This window comes from Manihot esculenta, chromosome 1, assembly GCF_001659605.2.
Source record: "Manihot esculenta cultivar AM560-2 chromosome 1, M.esculenta_v8, whole genome shotgun sequence".
NCBI lineage: Eukaryota > Viridiplantae > Streptophyta > Magnoliopsida > Malpighiales > Euphorbiaceae > Manihot > Manihot esculenta.
In genome coordinates, this window is record NC_035161.2 from 12,189,452 (window position 1) to 12,207,595 (window position 18,144).

Below are 18,144 nucleotides of genomic sequence, written 5' to 3' on the forward strand. Positions count from 1 at the left end.
AAACATTTTTGCTCAAATAATCAATGACATCTAAACTATCAACAGGTTCTGTTTGACCAGTTTGTTTGGACAAACAATTTTCTGATTGTTTCTCTTCAGCAGCTTTTTCTTGAACTTGCGAACTTTCATCATCTGTGTCATCATCTTGAAACTTGTCCTCTCTTCTTATCATGGTTGCACTCATTGAGGTGGTCAATTATTCCATTTGCTGTTGGAGAGTTTGCACAGAAATTGCCAATGTCCTCATCTTCTCTTCAAGGCGTTGGTTGGAACTTGGAGATTCTGGTTGGGCTTGATATCCTTGATAATTTTGGTAGTCGTTATCCCATGCATAACTAAAGTCTGGACAGTCTCCTCAACCTGGATTGTATGTGTTATAGTATGGATCATGTCTTGGCTGTTCATAGAATCCTCCATATGCATGAATTGGTTGGTCACTGAATCCTCCAAATGTATGTCTACGCTGACTATTCCCATAAAGCATAGGACATTGATCAGTTGGGTATCCTACATATGCATCAGTCCCATATGGCCTTAGTGGCTGAGATGCTTGAACCTATTGAACTAGTCCTATGACAAATTCTTTCATAAAAGATGTCAGTAAAGAAAAATCAGATCTACTTACCTCATCCATGATTCAGATCTGCGATGGTGACTGTGCCTTGGTGAGATGTTCGGCGGCCGAATGAGGATGAGGTTCGGCGGCCGAATGTGTTGCAGAAGGTGCTCCTGCACAAAGGTGGTCTTCAAAATTTTTTTTTTTTAATTTGGTCCTGAAAGAAAAACAAATAAGTTAAATCAATTCCCCTGCAACAGCGCCAATTTTTGACTTGCGGTTGTCGAAGCCAGTCAAAAATAACCTTTCTGGTTATCAATAATTTACAACTGCAGATAGTGGTGAAAGGATCGAATCCACAGGAAATTGAGAACTTACCTATTTTCCTTATCAAGACCAATAAAATAAACTGAAACAAAAATAAACTGAAACAAGAATAAACTGAAAAAGAAGAAAACTGAAAACGAGATAATCTGAAACGAGATAAAATTGAAACGAGATAAAACTGAAAGAAAAATAAACGGAAAGCAAAATAAACTGAAACGAAATATAACGAGATAAAACTGAAAGAGAAATAAACGGAAAGCAAAATAAACTGAAATGAGATAAAACTGAAAACAAGATAAACTGAAAGCGGAATAAAAATAAATTGCAGTAAAAGTAAAATGGGGGGTTTGAGATTGATTTGATTAACAAACTACTGAAAGCAATTAAAATAAGCGAATAATAAAATAAAAGAGAAATAAATAATAAGAAAGCTCTAGTTGAAGAGTTGGATCCACTTCAGTTATTGGGATTGATCATTGACACTTAGTTTCTTTTGATTGATTCAATAGATTAGTTATGGAGATGGAAGACGCTTCTCACCACCATGTCTCTCCTTATGATTAAATCAATTAGGGAACGTCGTCTAATTAATTACTAATTAACAAATTGCCAAGGAACATCCTTGGACCTTAGGCATCAAACAATTGTTAATTGCATGAAGAAAGAGAGAGATCCAATTCTAACTACTCAAACGCATGAGATGTTACTAGATCATACAATTTCCTTGGTTTTTACATCAAGTGTTCTTATGTTCGAATAATCCAAACAATTACGGACTTAAATCACCCTAACTAATATCTTATTACCTTGCAATCAAGAATTAATTGGCCATATTGATCAAAACAACAAAGCAATAATGGAATTAAGCATGAGATTGTATGAATATTGAATAACAAAAGATAAACAATGTTTGATCAAGTCTCCCAATTCATAAAACAACTAAAGCATCACCTAATCTTCAACTAGAATAAAAGGTTTCAGCCTCTTATGGCTGAAAGAAAAATAAAAAATAAAAGAAAAGAAGAAAGGTAGAAGAAGAGATGTGAATCCTGTGTTAGTGTATATGCCCTAGGCCATTATCTTGGACCTTTTTGTATGTCGTTTTGGTTATTAATAAAAGAGGTTTTTATCATTATTATTTGTTTGCATGTTATATAATAATGATTATCATCCCTGATTACTTATTATTATGTTGATAATAATAAAATATAACTAGTATGATTATTGAACGATAATCATGAGATGATTATGTATATGTTGATATAATTCAATAATCATAAATACTTGTTAGAGAACAAAGTATTGGATGGACCTGCATTGAGATCACTACATGGGTTATTGTCATAAGTGAATCTCAAAGTAGTTATGTCTTAATCCTTTGACTTGAGATTTTCATAGTTTCCAACATAAGGACAATTATGTTTTGATATAACCAAACGTTGTCTTTAATCGGACAATCATAAAGGTTATGATTGAGCATAATAGAAATTATGTAGAGGATAATGAACAATCAAGATAGGATTTGTCCCTCTCTATGAGAGAGATATCTTCTGGGCCCCTCGATAAGTGAGACTGAGAAATGTATGGTCGTGCTCAAATGAATTGATAGTGTGATCAATATCATTTGAATTTATCAGTCTACTTAGAGATCGAGAAATCATAAGTTTGGACATTATAAGTTTGACATTGACCATGACAACTAGATATCGTGTGACAAAGGGATTAATACATGTTCTATTTATTAGGCTTTATTGGACTATTGATCCTCATATTAGTTGGATAGTCATAATGTCTTGCTAGAGGCCACTTATGACTTATGGGCCTTGTGGGACTGGGCCTATTGCCGATTAATGTGAGCCTATTGGGTCACACACAAGAACGTTGTTGATGTGCTATATTAATGGGCTAAAAGCCCATTAGTATAATTAATAATAATAAAGTGTTATTATTATTAATGTTAATTAATAATAATAAAGTGTTATTATTATTAATTATTTATTATTATAAGATAATAATATTTAATAGATCTGCAGTCTATCTGTAACTGTTACAGATAAAGGACTCTATCACATAAAGATATTTGAGTATCTGCGAGTGTAACGACCCCAAAATGGACCGTCACCGGCGCTAGGATTCAGGTCGGCTTAAGGCCGCCAGAACCCGTAGCTAGCCTGCTATACTCTCTGTGTACCTGTAAATCTCATACATGATCCTACATTTTCTGTGCAAATAAACACTCTTTTCTGAACCACGGCTTAACCTGTGCATGCACTATCTCTGTACTCCGTACTCCGTACTCTGTACTCTGTATTCTGTACCCCTGACTAGAGCTTGCTCTAGATGGGTTTATTCATATCTGTTAAGCCTGGTTTTTCGCATACACTGTAAAATAGTTATATAAACAGACCATGTATACAAAAGATTTACAACACAAACTAACTAAGTCAAGCACAACTGTAACTGTATACACAACTAGGACATCTCGTTAATATTACATGTCCACTCTAAGCTATTACAAATCTTTTTACTCTTGCTGTACTCTGCTGATCTCCCCTGTACACTGAACACTGAACCTGCAAGATTGGGGTTAAGGGAGTGGGGTGAGCTCTATAGCCCAGTGAGTAGAACAGTAAAATAAATCATTAACACATGATCATATGGAATGCATCATATCACAGACAAACCACATCAAGGGTAAACCTGTCACCAAATAGTCCCAGTATCTCATACCAGGGCGTAGTCAAAGGCACCTGGATTTCCTGTCTCATATATGTATATGTGTATATAACACCTGTACTTACCATTGCCAGGGCGTAGTCAAAGGCTCCTGGACTTTACTATACCTGCTAGGGCGTAGTCAAAGGCTCCTGGACTTCTATACCTACCAGGGCGTAGTTAAAGGCTCCTGGACTTATCTCAGTGACTATTGGATCATTCAGCATTCACCCACATCAACAAATAACGATGCAATGCAACATATTCGTGGATTCTAATGCAATCAACCTACTGCATAACCATGATGCATGAAATATGCTAAAACACATTCCATTGCTCAATTAAAAGAATTAAGTTTAGTTCCACTCACCTCTGGCTATCTGGACTGACTCTGCAGGCTCTGTAAACTCTGGAGCAGTACTCACTGCTGCTCTTTCTGGTTCTTTTGGTCTGTGTAAGCACAGATAAACTCAAATGAGGGACCAAACGAAGTCAAGAACAACTCTATTAACCTCCCCAAGACTCCCCTTAAAGTCATGCAAACATCCATGCAAAGCATGCAAAGGAAGGCTGGACAGAATACTTTCGGCGGCAGGTTCGGCGGCCGAAAGTCCTCTCTAGAGCCGAAACTCATGCACCTTCGGCGGCCGAATCTCAACTTTCGGCAGCCGAACCCTTTCGGGGGCAAGTTTCGGGGGCTGAAAGGCACTCTAGAGATGAAAGTCTCTAACCTTCGGCGGCCGAAACTCCCCTCCAAAGCCAAAAGTCCAAAGGCTCGGCTCAGCACGTTCAGCGGCCGAAGCTGGGTTCATCAAGAAGGCAGAACCTGCTCTGCCTCACGCCAAAACACACCAATCTTCCTCCAACTCAAACACCTCAACTTCTCAACATGCATACACCCAAGTATATGCTCAAAGGGGTCAAAACCTACTTAAAAACCCCAACAACACAAAACATAAAACACATATACAAGCGTTGTCACAAAAATATCACAAAACCTCCCTTTTACCCTATTCATACAACTCTCTCCCAAAACGTCATAAAACCTTCAGAAAACATAAAAACAAGTTCAGGATCTTCACTTACCTCTTGAAACCAAGAAGATGAACGATCCTAACGTGGAGTTTTGAAACAACTCTCCTTCAAACTCTCCAAACTTCACAATTTTGTGTTTTTAGCTCAAAACCTTCAAAATAACATAAAAATCAATCAAACCTTTGCATGATTTGATAAAAACATGAAGAAACCTTAAGAAGGACAGGGTCTCATCTTAGAAAGTGAAAGAAACGGCAAAGCTTATCCTTTCAACCGACTGAGGGCCTTTTATAGGTGGCTGGCCAGACCACCTTCGGCGGCCACACGTGAAACCGAAAGCCATGCATGTTCGGCGGCCGAATGTCACCTTCGGCGGCCGAATGTCACCTTCGGCGGCCGAATGTCACCTTCGGCTGCCGAACCTGGCTTTTCTGCCTTGATTCTTTTCTTTCAAACACTTAGTTCCATTTACCTTTAAAACATTAAAACATACTATATTACTTTAGAAAACCATAAATCTTACCCTTCTAAAGATTCCAACATCATAAATTCCACCGGAAAGTAGAATTCCGACGCCAGACTCTAGCCGGGTATTACATTCTCCCCCCTTTAAGAACATTCGTCCTCGAATGTTCTGCAAATAAACAAATAAACACATAAAAAGGAGGAAAACGAACCTCAAAACAGATATGGATACTGTTGGAGCATAGACTCCCGCGTCTCCCACGTACACTCTTCTAGATTATGGTGGTTCCATAGGACTTTCACCATCGGAATCTCCTTGTTTCTTAGCTGTCTGATCTGTGTGTCCAAAATCCGTACTGGCTGCTCTATATAAGTGAGATCTCTAAGAATCTCCACTTCAGGCTCACTAAGAACCTGACTCGGATCTGACACGAATTGCCGTAGCATAGAAACATGAAATACCGGGTGAATCCTCTCCATAGAAGTAGGTAAATCTAGCTTATACGACACATTTCCAATCTTCTGTAAAATCTCAAAGGGTCCAATGTACCGTGGAGCTAACTTACCCTTCTTTCCAAAACGAACCACTCCTTTCATTGGAGACACCTTTAGCAATACCATACTACCCTCCTGAAACTCTATCTGCTTTCTGCGTACGTCTGCATAGTTTTTCTGCCTGCTCTGCGCAGTTCGAATCCTCTCTCTGATCACGGGCACCACTCTACTGGTAATCTCTACTAACTCTGGCCCTGCAAGAGCCTTCTCTCCTACCTCTTCCCAGCAAACAGGTGATCTGCACTTCCTCCCATATAACGCTTCATAAGGAGCCATCCCTATGCTAGCATGATGGCTGTTATTGTAGGCAAACTCCACCAGAGGTAGATGCTGCCTCCAAGAACCGCCAAAGTCTAACACACACATTCGGAGCATATCCTGTAATACCCGGCTCGAGTCCGGCATCTGAATTCCTGTCGTCCGGTGGAATCCAGGATGTCGGCATTCGTTAGACGGGTAGGATTTATGGTTTTCTAAAGTCATGAAGTATGTTTTCATGTTTTCAAGTTAAATAGAACTAAGGTTTTGAAAGAAAAGAACCAAGGCAGAAAAGCCAGGTTCGGCCGCCGAAGGTGACATTCGGCCGCCGAACATGCATGGCTTTCGGTTTCACGATAGGCCGCCGAAGGTAGTCTGGCCAGCCACCTATAAAAGGCCCTCAGTCGGTTGAACGGATAAGTACTGCCGTTTCTTTCACTTTCTGAGGTGAGACCCTGTCCTTTTTGAGTTTTCTTCATGTTTTCATCAAATTATGCAAAGGTTTGATTGAGTTTTTATGGATTTTGAAGGTTTTGAGCTAAAAACACAAAGTTGTGCACGTTGGAGGGTTTGAAGGAGAGTTGCTCCAAAACTCCACGTTAGGATCGTTCATCTTCTTGGTTTCAAGAGGTAAGTGAAGATCCTGAACTTGTTTTTATGATTTCTGAAGGTTTTCTACGGTTTTGGGAGAGAGTTGCTTGAATAGGGTAAAAAGAGAGGTTTTGATGATTTTGTGAGCAAAGCTTGTATATGTGTTATATGTTTGGTGTTGTTGGGGTTTTTAGGTAGTTTTTGACCCCTTTGAGCATATGCTTGGGTGTATGCACGTTGAGGAATTGAGATGGTTGAGTTTGAGGCGACTTGGTGCATTTTGGCAAGAGGCAGAGCAAGTTTCTGCCTTGCTGATGAACCCAGCTTCGGCCGACAAAGCATGGTTCGGCCGCCGAATGTGCTGAGGAGGTGGCTTCGGCTGCCCAAGCTTGCCCCCGAGCTTTTGGACTTTCGGCTCTGGAGGGGAGTTTCGGCCGCCGAAGGTTAGAGACTTTCGTCTCTGGAGGGCCTTTCAGCCCCCAAAACTAGCCCCCAAAAGGGTTCGGCTGCCGAAAGTAGAGATTCGGTCGCCGAAGGTGCATGAGTTTCGTCTCTGGAAGGACTTTTGGCCGCCGAACCTGCTGCCAAAAGTGTTTTGTCCAGCCTTCCTTTGCATGCTTTGCATGGATGTTTGAGTGAGTTTAAGGGGATTCTTGGGGAGTTTAATAGAGTTGTTCTTAAAGTAGTTTGGTCCCTCATTTGCATTTATCTGTGCCTACACAGACCAGAGGAACCAGAGAGAGCAGCAGTGAGTACTGCTCCAGAGTTTACAAAACCTGCAGAGTCAGTCCAGACAACCAAAGGTGAGTGGAACTAAACTTAATACTTGTTTTAATTGAGACATTGTGTAATACCCGGCTAGAATCCAGCACCGGAATTCCTGTCGTCCGGTGGAATCCGGGGTGTCGGAATTCTATAGAAGGGTAGGATATATGTTTTCCTATAGTGTTATGATGTATTTTAAGGTTTTTAGTTGAATTGATTTGAGTTGGTTTGAGGTTGGAAGAGAAAAGTCTATGGAGACTTTTGCCAAGTTCGGCCGCCGAAAGTGCCCAATGTTCGGCTTCCGAAGTTCAGGTTCGGCCCCAAAATGTTGCATGGTTTTGCATGCGATTCGGCAGCCGAAGCTGAGTTGGCTAGCCGACTATTGAGCATTCCTTAGTCAGCATTTTGGACAGGTGTTGGCTCCAAACCCTGTCCAGAAGCTTGGCCACGTCTCCTATGTTTTACAGCTCCTGCAAAAGTGTGTTGTTTTGTTGGTTTTCACTAGGTGTTGAAGGGTTGAAGCAAAAAGCTTAGGTTTGAGAGTTTAGTGAGTTTGAAGAGAAGTTGATCTTTCTTTGTTCAGATCGTTCATCTTCGTGTTTACAGGAGGTACGTGAAGATCTTGAACATGTTTTACTGTTTGAAAGAGGTTTTCTGAAGGTTTGGGTAGAGAATGCATGCTTAGGTGACAAAGGGTGTTTTTGATGGTTTAGCTTGTAAGCATGATTATTTGTTCTGTTTGATGTGTTTGTTGGGGTTTTTAGGTAGTTTTGGACCCCTTTGGACATATACATGAGTATATGTGTGTTGAGGAGTTGAAGTTTGCATGTTTTGCGAGATTGAAGGGATGGAGGAGTTTGTTTGCCGTTGGGGCTGAGTTCTGGATGAACTCAGGTTCGGCAGCCGAAGGTTCATTCGGCCGCCGAACCTCTTGCATGGTGGCTTAGGCTGCCACAGCTTGCCCCCGCGAGTTTTGCATGTTCGGCTCTGTTTGGGGGATTCGGCCGCCGAAGGTGCCGCCGAAGGTTAGAGACTTTCGTCTCTGGAGTGCCTTTTGGCCCCCGAAACTTGCCCCCGAAAGGGTTCGGCCGCCGAAGCTTGAGATTCGGCCGCCGAAGGTGCTTGAGTTTTGTCTCTGGAGAGGACTTTCGGCCGCCGAACCTGCCGCCGAAAGTGTCCTGTCCAGCTTTCTTTTGCATGCTTTGCATGGATAGTTGAGTGAGTTTAAGGGGATTCTTGGGGACTTTAAGAGAGTTATTCATAAGCTTGTTTGGTCTCTCATTTGAGTCCATCTGTATAGGTACAGACCAGAGGAACCAGAGAGAGCAACAGTGAGTACTGCTCCAGAGTTTCAGAGCCTGCAGAGTTAGTCAGTCCAGATAGCCAGATGTGAGTGGAACTAAACTTAATTCTTTTACTTGCACAATGGAATGTTTTAGCATATCTCATGCATCATGATTATGCCTTAGGTTGATTGCATTAGTATCCACGAATATGTTGCATTGCATCGTTATTTGTTGATGTGGGTAAATGCTGAATGATCCCATAGTCGCAGACAGGAAGTCCAGGAGCCTTTGACTACGCCCTGGCAATGGTAAGTACAGAGGTGTTATATACACATATACATATATGACAGGAAGACCAGGTGCTCGATTCTACGCCCTGGCACAGAGTTACTAGGACTATGTGGTGACAGGTTTACTCTTGATGTGGCTTGTCTGTGCTATGGTGCATTCCATGAGATCATATTTTACTGAGATGTTTTACTGTTCTACTCACTGGGCTATAGAGCTCATCCCACTCCCTTAACCCCAGTTTTGCAGGTTCAGTGTACAGTGTACAGGGATAGTTCAGCAGAGTACAGGAAGAGTAAAGAGATTTGTAATAGCTTAGAGTGGACATGTAATAATAAAGAGATGTAAGAGTTGTGTATACAGTTAAAAATGTGCTTGACCTAGTGATGTATGTTTTGTACATGATCTGTATATGTATATATGTTTTCCTGTATGTGAAAACCAGGCTTAACAGGTATGAGTTACCCATCTAGAGCAAGCTCTAGTCAGGGATATAGAGTACAGAGTACATGAGGACAGAGTACAGAGATAGTGCATGCACAAGTTAAGCCTTGGTTCAGAAAAGAGTTTTTATTTTCACAGAAAATGTATGATCATGTATGAGGTTTACAGGTACACAGAGAGTATAGCAGGCTTGCTACGGGTTCTGGCGGCCTTAAGCCGACCTGAATCCTAGCGCTGGTGACGGTCCATTTTGGGGTCGTTACAGATTGGTATCAGAGCCCTAGGTTCACATGATCGGACCTATAGAGACAGTGTTGGGCTCATACAGGGTAGAAGTGGTCAAGCACAATAGGAAATCATGTCCAATAGGATAGGGTATTGAGTCCTATCTGCTATGATATGCCATGAGTTTTGCATGTGTATTATTGATATGTGATGTTGATGTGCTAAAGTGTTATGTTATATGTTGTGTTTCCAGAGTAAAGATGAGAGGAACTCGTCGATCAGCTCGATTGACTGGAGTCCCACCAGAGAATGAGAGACCAGCTGCTCATCCTCCTGCATTGCCAAGGGCAAGGTCTCAGAGATCTAGCAGGGAAGGTATGTCAATAGACCCTAGAAGGTCTGTCGACGAGAGCAGAAGAGGAACAGCTAGGGGAGGAAGATCAGAGGAAAGGAGGGAAGCTATGGAGATTGATCAGTCTAGAGATGACGGCATGGGTATAGGCAGCTTTGAGGAAGGTATGGGAGAGTCGCAGGGAGGCGCTCAGACCTCAGGTTTTGGCTATCCAGAGTATCCAATGGGAGGTATGTCGGAGTACTCGAGTTTTGTGCCATATCCCCCTTACATGCCATATATGCCTTATCCTTACTATCCACCATATCCTATGTATCCCTCATCCCCTACCCATCCAAGTGCAGCACACCTAGAGCCAAATGAACCAGTACCACCACCAGAACCAGTAGCCCCTGTTGTTGACAGACATCAGCCTAGCTCATCTGGAGGTAAGGTACAAATGACAGAGTACTTGAAATTGGATGCTCCGAAATATAACACGAGAGATGATCCATTTGATTACCTCAGAGCAGTTAGGATGATAACCAGTGAATTGGGAGCAGATGATAGGAGAGCCATTGAGATGGCAGGTTTCACATTAAAATGCAAGAAAGCCAGAGAATGGTTTAAGAATTATGTGGAGCCTAGACTGGACAGCATGTCATGGGGCGAGTTCGCCAATGAGTTTGCAGGGTGGGCTTTTCCTGATAGTTTCAGGGAGATGAAAGTAATAGAGTTCGAATAGTTGCGACAAACAGATGAGATGAGTGTTGATGAATTTACAGATAAGTTCCTGGATCTGCTTCAGTACGTGGGTCAAGCCTATGATACTGATCAGAAGAAGGCAAGGAGATATACTATGAGACTGCATCCCAGGTATGCTTCCTTGATTCTTCCAGCAGAAAAGGAGAGTTTCCACACGATAGTGGACGCAGCCAGGAAAATGGAAGCTAGTGCCAATATTCAGAAACAGTCAAAGGCACAGGCTTCGGGTTCTAAAGCCCCCACTCCAGGCAGTAAAAGATGGGATAGAGCAAAAGGAACAAAGAGTAAGTTCTGAAGTAAAGTCAAGTCAGGTCTGGGAATAGGTAGTGGCTCAAGCTTTGGCACAGCTTCAGTCTGCAGAAGATGCGGAAAACCACATGGAGGAGTTTGTCAGTTGGGATCTACAGCTTGTTTTCGTTGTGGACAGGAAGGGCATATCGCTCGGAATTGTCCGCAGATGACTTTTGCACCATCCCAGCAGATGAGTTCAGGAAGTGTGGTACAGCCAGTTGTTCGGCCAGTAGCTCCAGTCATGCCTCAGAGTAGTGGCAGAGGTAGAGGGAGAGGGGCAGCCTCGACTTCAGCAGCAGGTTCCCGAGGTGGAAATCCGGTAGCCCCAGCACGGATTTTCACAGTGACACAGGAGGAGGCTAACACGTCGAACACAGTGGTGTCAGGTAATCTCATCATTGGGTGTTCAGATGTATATGCTTTGATGGACCCCGGTGCTTCTCATTCCTTTATTGCTTCGAGAGCCATAGAGAGATTGGGTTTGATCAGTTCTGAGTTAGAGTATCCTCTCTGGGTCAGTGGACCTAGATGTGACCCATCAGTGGCAGTGTCAGTCTGTCGTTTTAGTCCAGTGTTCATAGAGGGTAGATGCCTTCCAGCTGACCTTGTGGTTCTAGATTTGACAGATTTTGATGTCATTCTAGGGATGGATTGGTTATCTGCATACAGTGCTACTTTGGACTGTAGAGAGAAGATAGTGAGTCTCAGAGACCAGGATGGGTCAGAGTGTGTCTTCAGAGGAGACAGGAGAGGTACACCCAGAGGTATGATTTCAGCCCTTCAGGCTCGTCGTTTGCTTAGGAGGGGTTGTCAGGGGTTTCTAGCTCATGTGAGAGAGCTAGACAGTCAGGTGCGGAAACCAGCTACAGTACCAGTAGTCCGAGAGTTTCTCGATGTTTTTCCAGACGAACTTCCAGGACTACCACCTGGTAGGGAGATAGAGTTTGAAATTGAATTGATGCCTGATACCAGACCTATCTCTATTCCTCCCTACAGGATGGCGCCAGCAGAGTTAAAGGAGTTGAAAGAGCAGTTGCAGGACTTGGTAGATAAGGGTTTCATCCACCCCAGTACCTCACCTTGGGGTGCTCCAGTGCTTTTTGTCAGAAAGAAGGATGGCTCCCTCAGACTTTGTATCGACTACAGACAGTTGAACAAAGTCACTACCAAGAATAGGTATCCTTTACCTCGGATTGATGATCTGTTCGACTAGCTAGCTGGAGCAGGTTGTTTTTCGAAAATAGATATGAGATCTGGGTATCATCAGTTGAGAGTCAGAGAGGCAGATGTGCCTAAGACAGCTTTCAGGACCAGATATGGGCATTATGAGTTCTTAGTGATGCCGTTTGGGTTGACTAACGCCCCTGCAGCATTTATGGATCTTATGAACAGGGTATTCAGTGAGTTTCTGGATCACTTTGTCATTGTTTTCATCGATGACATCTTAGTGTATTCCAGAGATGCAGAGGAGCATGCCCAGCATCTGAGGATCGTTCTGCAGACACTGAGAGAGCATGGTTTGTATGCCAAGTTCTCGAAGTGTGAGTTTTGGTTGAGGAGCATTGCCTTCTTGGGACATGTGGTATCAGCAGAGGGTATTGAGGTAGACCCCAAGAAGATAGAGGCTGTAGCTAACTGGCCCAGACCCACGACAGTGACTGAGATTAAAAGCTTTCTGGGACTGGCAGGTTACTACAGGAGGTTCGTTCAGAACTTCTCAAAGATAGCAGCTCCGATGACCAAATTAACTCAGAAGAACCAGAAGTTTGTCTGGTCAGAGCAGCATGAAGAGAGCTTGGAGGAGCTCAAGCGGAGATTGACCACAGCACTAGTGTTAGCTTTGCCTGTCAGTAATGAGGAGTTCATAGTGTTCTGTGATGCTTCTCGAGTGGGATTGGGTTGTGTATTGATGCAGAGTGATAGGGTGATAGCTTATGCTTCTAGACAGTTGAAGAAGCACGAGTTGAATTACCCTACCCATGACCTAGAGATGGCAGCAGTTATCTTTGCACTTAAGATGTGGCGGCATTACCTCTACGGGGTCAAATGCGAGATCTTCACCGATCACAAGAGTTTACAGTACATCTTGAGTCAGAGAGAACTGAATTTGCGGCAGAGGAGATGGGTAGAATTGCTCAGTGATTATGATTGTAAGATCCAGTATCATCCGGGTAAGGCGAATGTTGTGGCAGACGCCCTAAGCTGGAAGTCACTAGGCAGTCTATCCCATATAGCAGCAGAGCGAAGACCAGTTGTAATGGAGCTTTATAAGCTCTTAGACGAGGGCTTACAGCTAGAGTTGTCTGGTACAGGTGCGTTGATAGCACAGATGAGAGTGACACCTGTGTTTCTGGAGCAGATAGCTCAGAGACAGCATGAGGACCCTGAGTTGATGAAAATTGCCAGGACTGTTCAGTCAGGCAACAGTGTAGAGTTCAGATTTGACAGTAAAGGGATCCTTCGCTATGGGAGTCGACCCTGTGTACCAGATAGGGGCAGTGTGAAGGAAGACATTATGAGGGAAGCTCATAATGCGAGATATAGTGTTCACCCAGGAGCCAGCAAGATGTATCAGGATCTGAAAAGGGTCTATTGGTGGCCAGCCATGAAGAAAGAAGTGGCGCAGTTCGTGACAGCCTGTGAGGTTTGCTAGAGGGTGAAACTAGAGCATCAGAAACCAGCCGGAATGCTTAACCCATTACCGATTCCAGAGTGGAAATGGGAGAACATAGCCATGGATTTTGTAGTGGGTTTACCAGCTACGTCCAACAGGATAGACTCTATATGGGTGATTGTGGACAGACTCACGAAATCTGTTCATTTTCTTCCAGTACGGAGTAACTATTCTGTGGATAAGTTGGCACAGGTCTATCTGGATGAGATCGTGAGATTACATGGAGTTCCAGTGTCTATAGTTTCAGACAGAGGACCTCAGTTTACCTCCCGCTTTTGGCGGAGTCTGCAGAGTGCGATGGGCACGAGATTAGATTTTAGCACTGCTTTCCACCACAGACTGATGGACAGTCAGAAAGGACCATCCAGACCATAGAGGATATGCTTCGACTATGTGTGTTAGATTTTGGCGGTTCTTGGAGGCAGCATCTACCTTTGGTGGAGTTTGCTTACAATAACAGCCATCATGCTAGCATTGCGATGGCTCCTTATGAAGCGTTGTATGGGAGGAAGTGCAGATCCCCTGTTTGCTGGGAAGAGATAGGAGAGAGGGCTCTTGCAGGGCCAGAGTTAGTAGAACTTACCAGTAAAGTGGTGCCCATGATCAGAGAGAGAATCAAAACAGCACAGAGCAGACAGAAAAGTTATGCAGACGTTCGCAGAAAGCAGTTAGAGTTCCAGGAGGGTAATTGGGTATTGCTGAAAGTGTCTCCAATGAAAGGGGTGGTTCGTTTTGGGAAGAAGGGTAAATTAGCTCCACTGTACATTGGACCCTTTGAGGTGTTGCAGAGGATCGGAAATGTGTCGTATAAGCTGGATTTACCTGCTTCTATGGAGAGAATTCACCCGGTATTTCATGTTTCTATGCTACGGCAATTTGTGTCAGATTCGAATCAGGTTCTGAGTGAGCTTGAGGTGGAGATTCATACGGATCTCACCTATATAGAGCAGCCAGTGCGGATTCTAGACACGCAGATCAGACAGCTAAGGAACAAGGAGATTCCGATGGTGAAAGTTCTATGGAACCACCATAATATAGAAGAGTGCACCTGGGAGACGCGGGAGTCTATGCTCCAGCAGTATCCATATTTGTTTTGAGGTTAGTTTCCTCCTTTTTATGTGTTAATTGTTGGTTTTAGCACCATTCGAGGACGAATGTTTTTAAGGGGGGAGAATGTAATACCCGGCTAGAATCCAGCACCGGAATTCCTGTCGTCCGGTGGAATCCGGGGTGTCGGAATTCTATAGAAGGGTAGGATATATGTTTTCCTATAGTGTTATGATGTATTTTAAGGTTTTTAGTTGAATTGATTTGAGGTTGGAAGAGAAAAGTCTATGGAGACTTTTGCCAAGTTCGGCCGCCGAAGGTAAGTTTGGCCGCTGAAAGTGCCCAATGTTCGGCTTCCGAAGTTCAGGTTCGGCCCCCGAATGTTGCATGGTTTTGCATGCGATTCGGCAGCCGAAGCTGAGTTGGCTAGCCGACTATTGAGCATTCTTTAGTCAGCATTTTGGACAGGTGTTGGCTCCAAACCCTGTCCAGAACCTTGGCCACGTCTCCTATGTTTTACAGCTCCTGCAAAAGTGTGTTGTTTTGTTGGTTTTCACTAGGTGTTGAAGGGTTGAAGCAAAAAGCTTAGGTTTGAGAGTTTAGTGAGTTTGAAGAGAAGTTGATCTTTCTTTGTTCAGATCGTTCATCTTCGTGTTTACAGGAGGTACGTGAAGATCTTGAACATGTTAGAGATTACTAGTCGAGTGGTGCCCATGATCAGAGATAGAATCAGCACAGCGCAAAGCAGACAGAAAAGTTATGCAGACGTTCGCAGAAAGCAGTTAGAGTTCCAGGAGGGTAATTGGGTATTGCTGAAAGTGTCTCCAATGAAAGGAGTGGTTCGTTTTGGGAAGAAGGGTAAATTAGCTCCACGGTACATTGGACCCTTTGAGGTGTTGCAGAGGATCGGAAATGTGTCATATAAGCTGGATTTACCTGCTTCTATGGAGAGGATTCACCCGGTCTTTCATGTTTCTATGCTACGGCAGTTTGTGTCAGATCCGAATCAGGTTCTGAGTGAGCCTGAGGTGGAGATTCATACAGATCTCACCTATATAGAGCAGCCAGTGCGAATTCTGGACACACAGATCAGACAGCTAAGGAACAAGGAGATTCCGATGGTGAAAGTTCTGTGGAACCACCATAATGTAGAAGAGTGTACATGGGAGATGCGGGAGTCGATGCTTCAGCAGTATCCATATTTGTTTTGAGGTTAGTTTCCTCCTTTTTATGTGTTTCATTGTTTGGTTTAGGACCATTCGAGGACGAAGGTTCTTAAGGGGGGGAGAATGTAATACCCGGCTCGAGTCCGGCATCGGACTTCTACTTTCCGATGGAGTTTCAAATGTCGGAGGTCTCTAGCAGGGTTTGATTTCTGTTTTCCTTCAATGTTTTGATATGTTCATGAAGTTTTAAGCATAAGGAAATGAGTTTTTGAGTGAAATGAACCAAGGCAGAAAAGCCAGGTTCGGTCGCCGAAGTTGAGCATCGTTTTGATAGGCCGCCGAAGGTGGTCTGGCCAGCCACCTATAAATGGCCCTCAGTCGGTTGAAGCAGTAGAACACCGTTTCTTTCACTTGCTGAGGTGAAACTCTGCCCTTTGTGAGTATTTCTTCATGTTTTCATTAAATCAAGCAAAGATTTGATTAGTTTTTATGATCTTTTGAAGGTTTTAAGCTAAAAACTCAAAGTTGTGAAGGTTGGAGAGTTTGAAGGAGAGTTGCTCCAAAACTCCACGTGAGGATCGTTCCTCTACTTGTTTTCACAAGGTAAGTGAAGATCCTGAGCTTGTTTGTATGTTTTCTGAAGGTTTTATGGGGTGTAGAGAGAGAGGTGCATGGATAGGGTTTTGTGTAAGGTTTTGATGATTTTGTGCATAGAGCTTGTTTCTGTGTTGTTTGAGTTGTGTTTTTGGGGTTTTTAGGTAGTTTTTGACCCCTTTGAGCATATACATGAGTGTATGCAAGTTGAGGAAGTGTGGTGTGAAGTTGGAGAGGAGTTTGGTGCATTTGGCGAGAGGCAGGGCAAGTTTCTGCCCTGCTGATGAACTCAGGTTTGGCAGCCGAAGGTACATTCAGCCGCCGAACCCCTGAAGAGGTGTGAGGAGGTGGCTTCGACTGCCCAAGCTTGCCCCGAGCTTTTAGACTTTCGGCTCTGGAGGGAAGTTCGGCCGCTGAAGGTGCCGCCGAAGGTTAGAGACTTTCGTCTCTGGAGTGCCTTTTGGCCTCCGAAACTTGCCCCCGAAAGGGTTCGGCAGCTGAAAGTGGAAGTTCGGCCGCCGAAGGTGCTTGAGTTTAGTCTCTGGAGAGGACTTTCGGCCGCCGAACCTGCCGCCGAAAGTGTTCTGTCCAGCTTTATTTTGCATGCTTTGCATGGATGTTAGAGTGAGTGTAAGGGGATTTTTGGGGAGTTTAATAGAGTTGGTCATAAGTTAGTTTGGTCCCTCATTTGAGCTTATCTGTACCTATACAGACCAGAGGAACCAGAGAGAGCAGCAGTGAGTTCTGCTCCAGAGCCTGCAGAGTCAGTCCAGTTAGCCCGAGGTGAGTGAAACTAAACTTAACTCTTTTACTTGCCCAATGGAATGTTTTAGCATATCTCATGCATCATGATTATGCCATAGGTTGATTTCATTAGTACCCACGAATATGTTGCATTGCATCGTTCTTTGGTGATGTGAGTGAATGCTGAATGATCCAATAGTCTCAGACAGGAAGTCCAGGAGCCTTTGACTACGCCCTGGCAGGTATAGCAAGTCCAGGAGCCTTTGACTACGCCCTGACAATGGTAAGTACAGAGGTGTTATATACACATATACATATATGACAGGAAGACCAGGTGCTCGATTCTATGCCCTGGCACAGAGTTACTGGGACTATGTGGTGACAGGTTTACTCTTGATATGGCTTGTCTGTGCTATGGTGCATTCCATGAGATCATATTTTACTGAGATGTTTTACTGTTCTACTCACTGGGCTATAGAGCTCATCCCACTCCCTTAACCCCAGTTTTGCAGGTTTAGTGTACAGTGTACAGGGACAGTTCAGCAGAGTACAGGAAGAGTAAAGAGATTTGTAATAGCTTAGAGTGGACATGTAATATTAAAGAGATGTAATAGTTGGGTATACAGTTAGAAATGTGCTTGACCTAGTGATGTATGTTTTGTACATGATCTGTATATGTATATGTTTTCCTGTATGTGAAAACCAGGCTTAACAGGTATGAGTTAACCCATCTAGAGTAAGCTCTAGTCAGGGGTACAGAGTACAGAGTACAGAGTACAGAGTACAGTGATAGTGCATGCACAGGTTAAGCCTTGGTTTGGAAAAGAATTTTTATTTTTCACAGAAAATGTATGATCATGTCTGAGATTTACAGGTACACAGAGAGTATAGCAGGCTTGCTACGGGTTCTGCCAGCCTTAAGCCGACCTGAATCCTAGCGTCGGTGACGGTCCATTTTGGGGTCGTTACAATGGTGGCTCTGTTTGGGGGATTCGGCCGCCGAAGGTGCCGCCGAAGGTTAG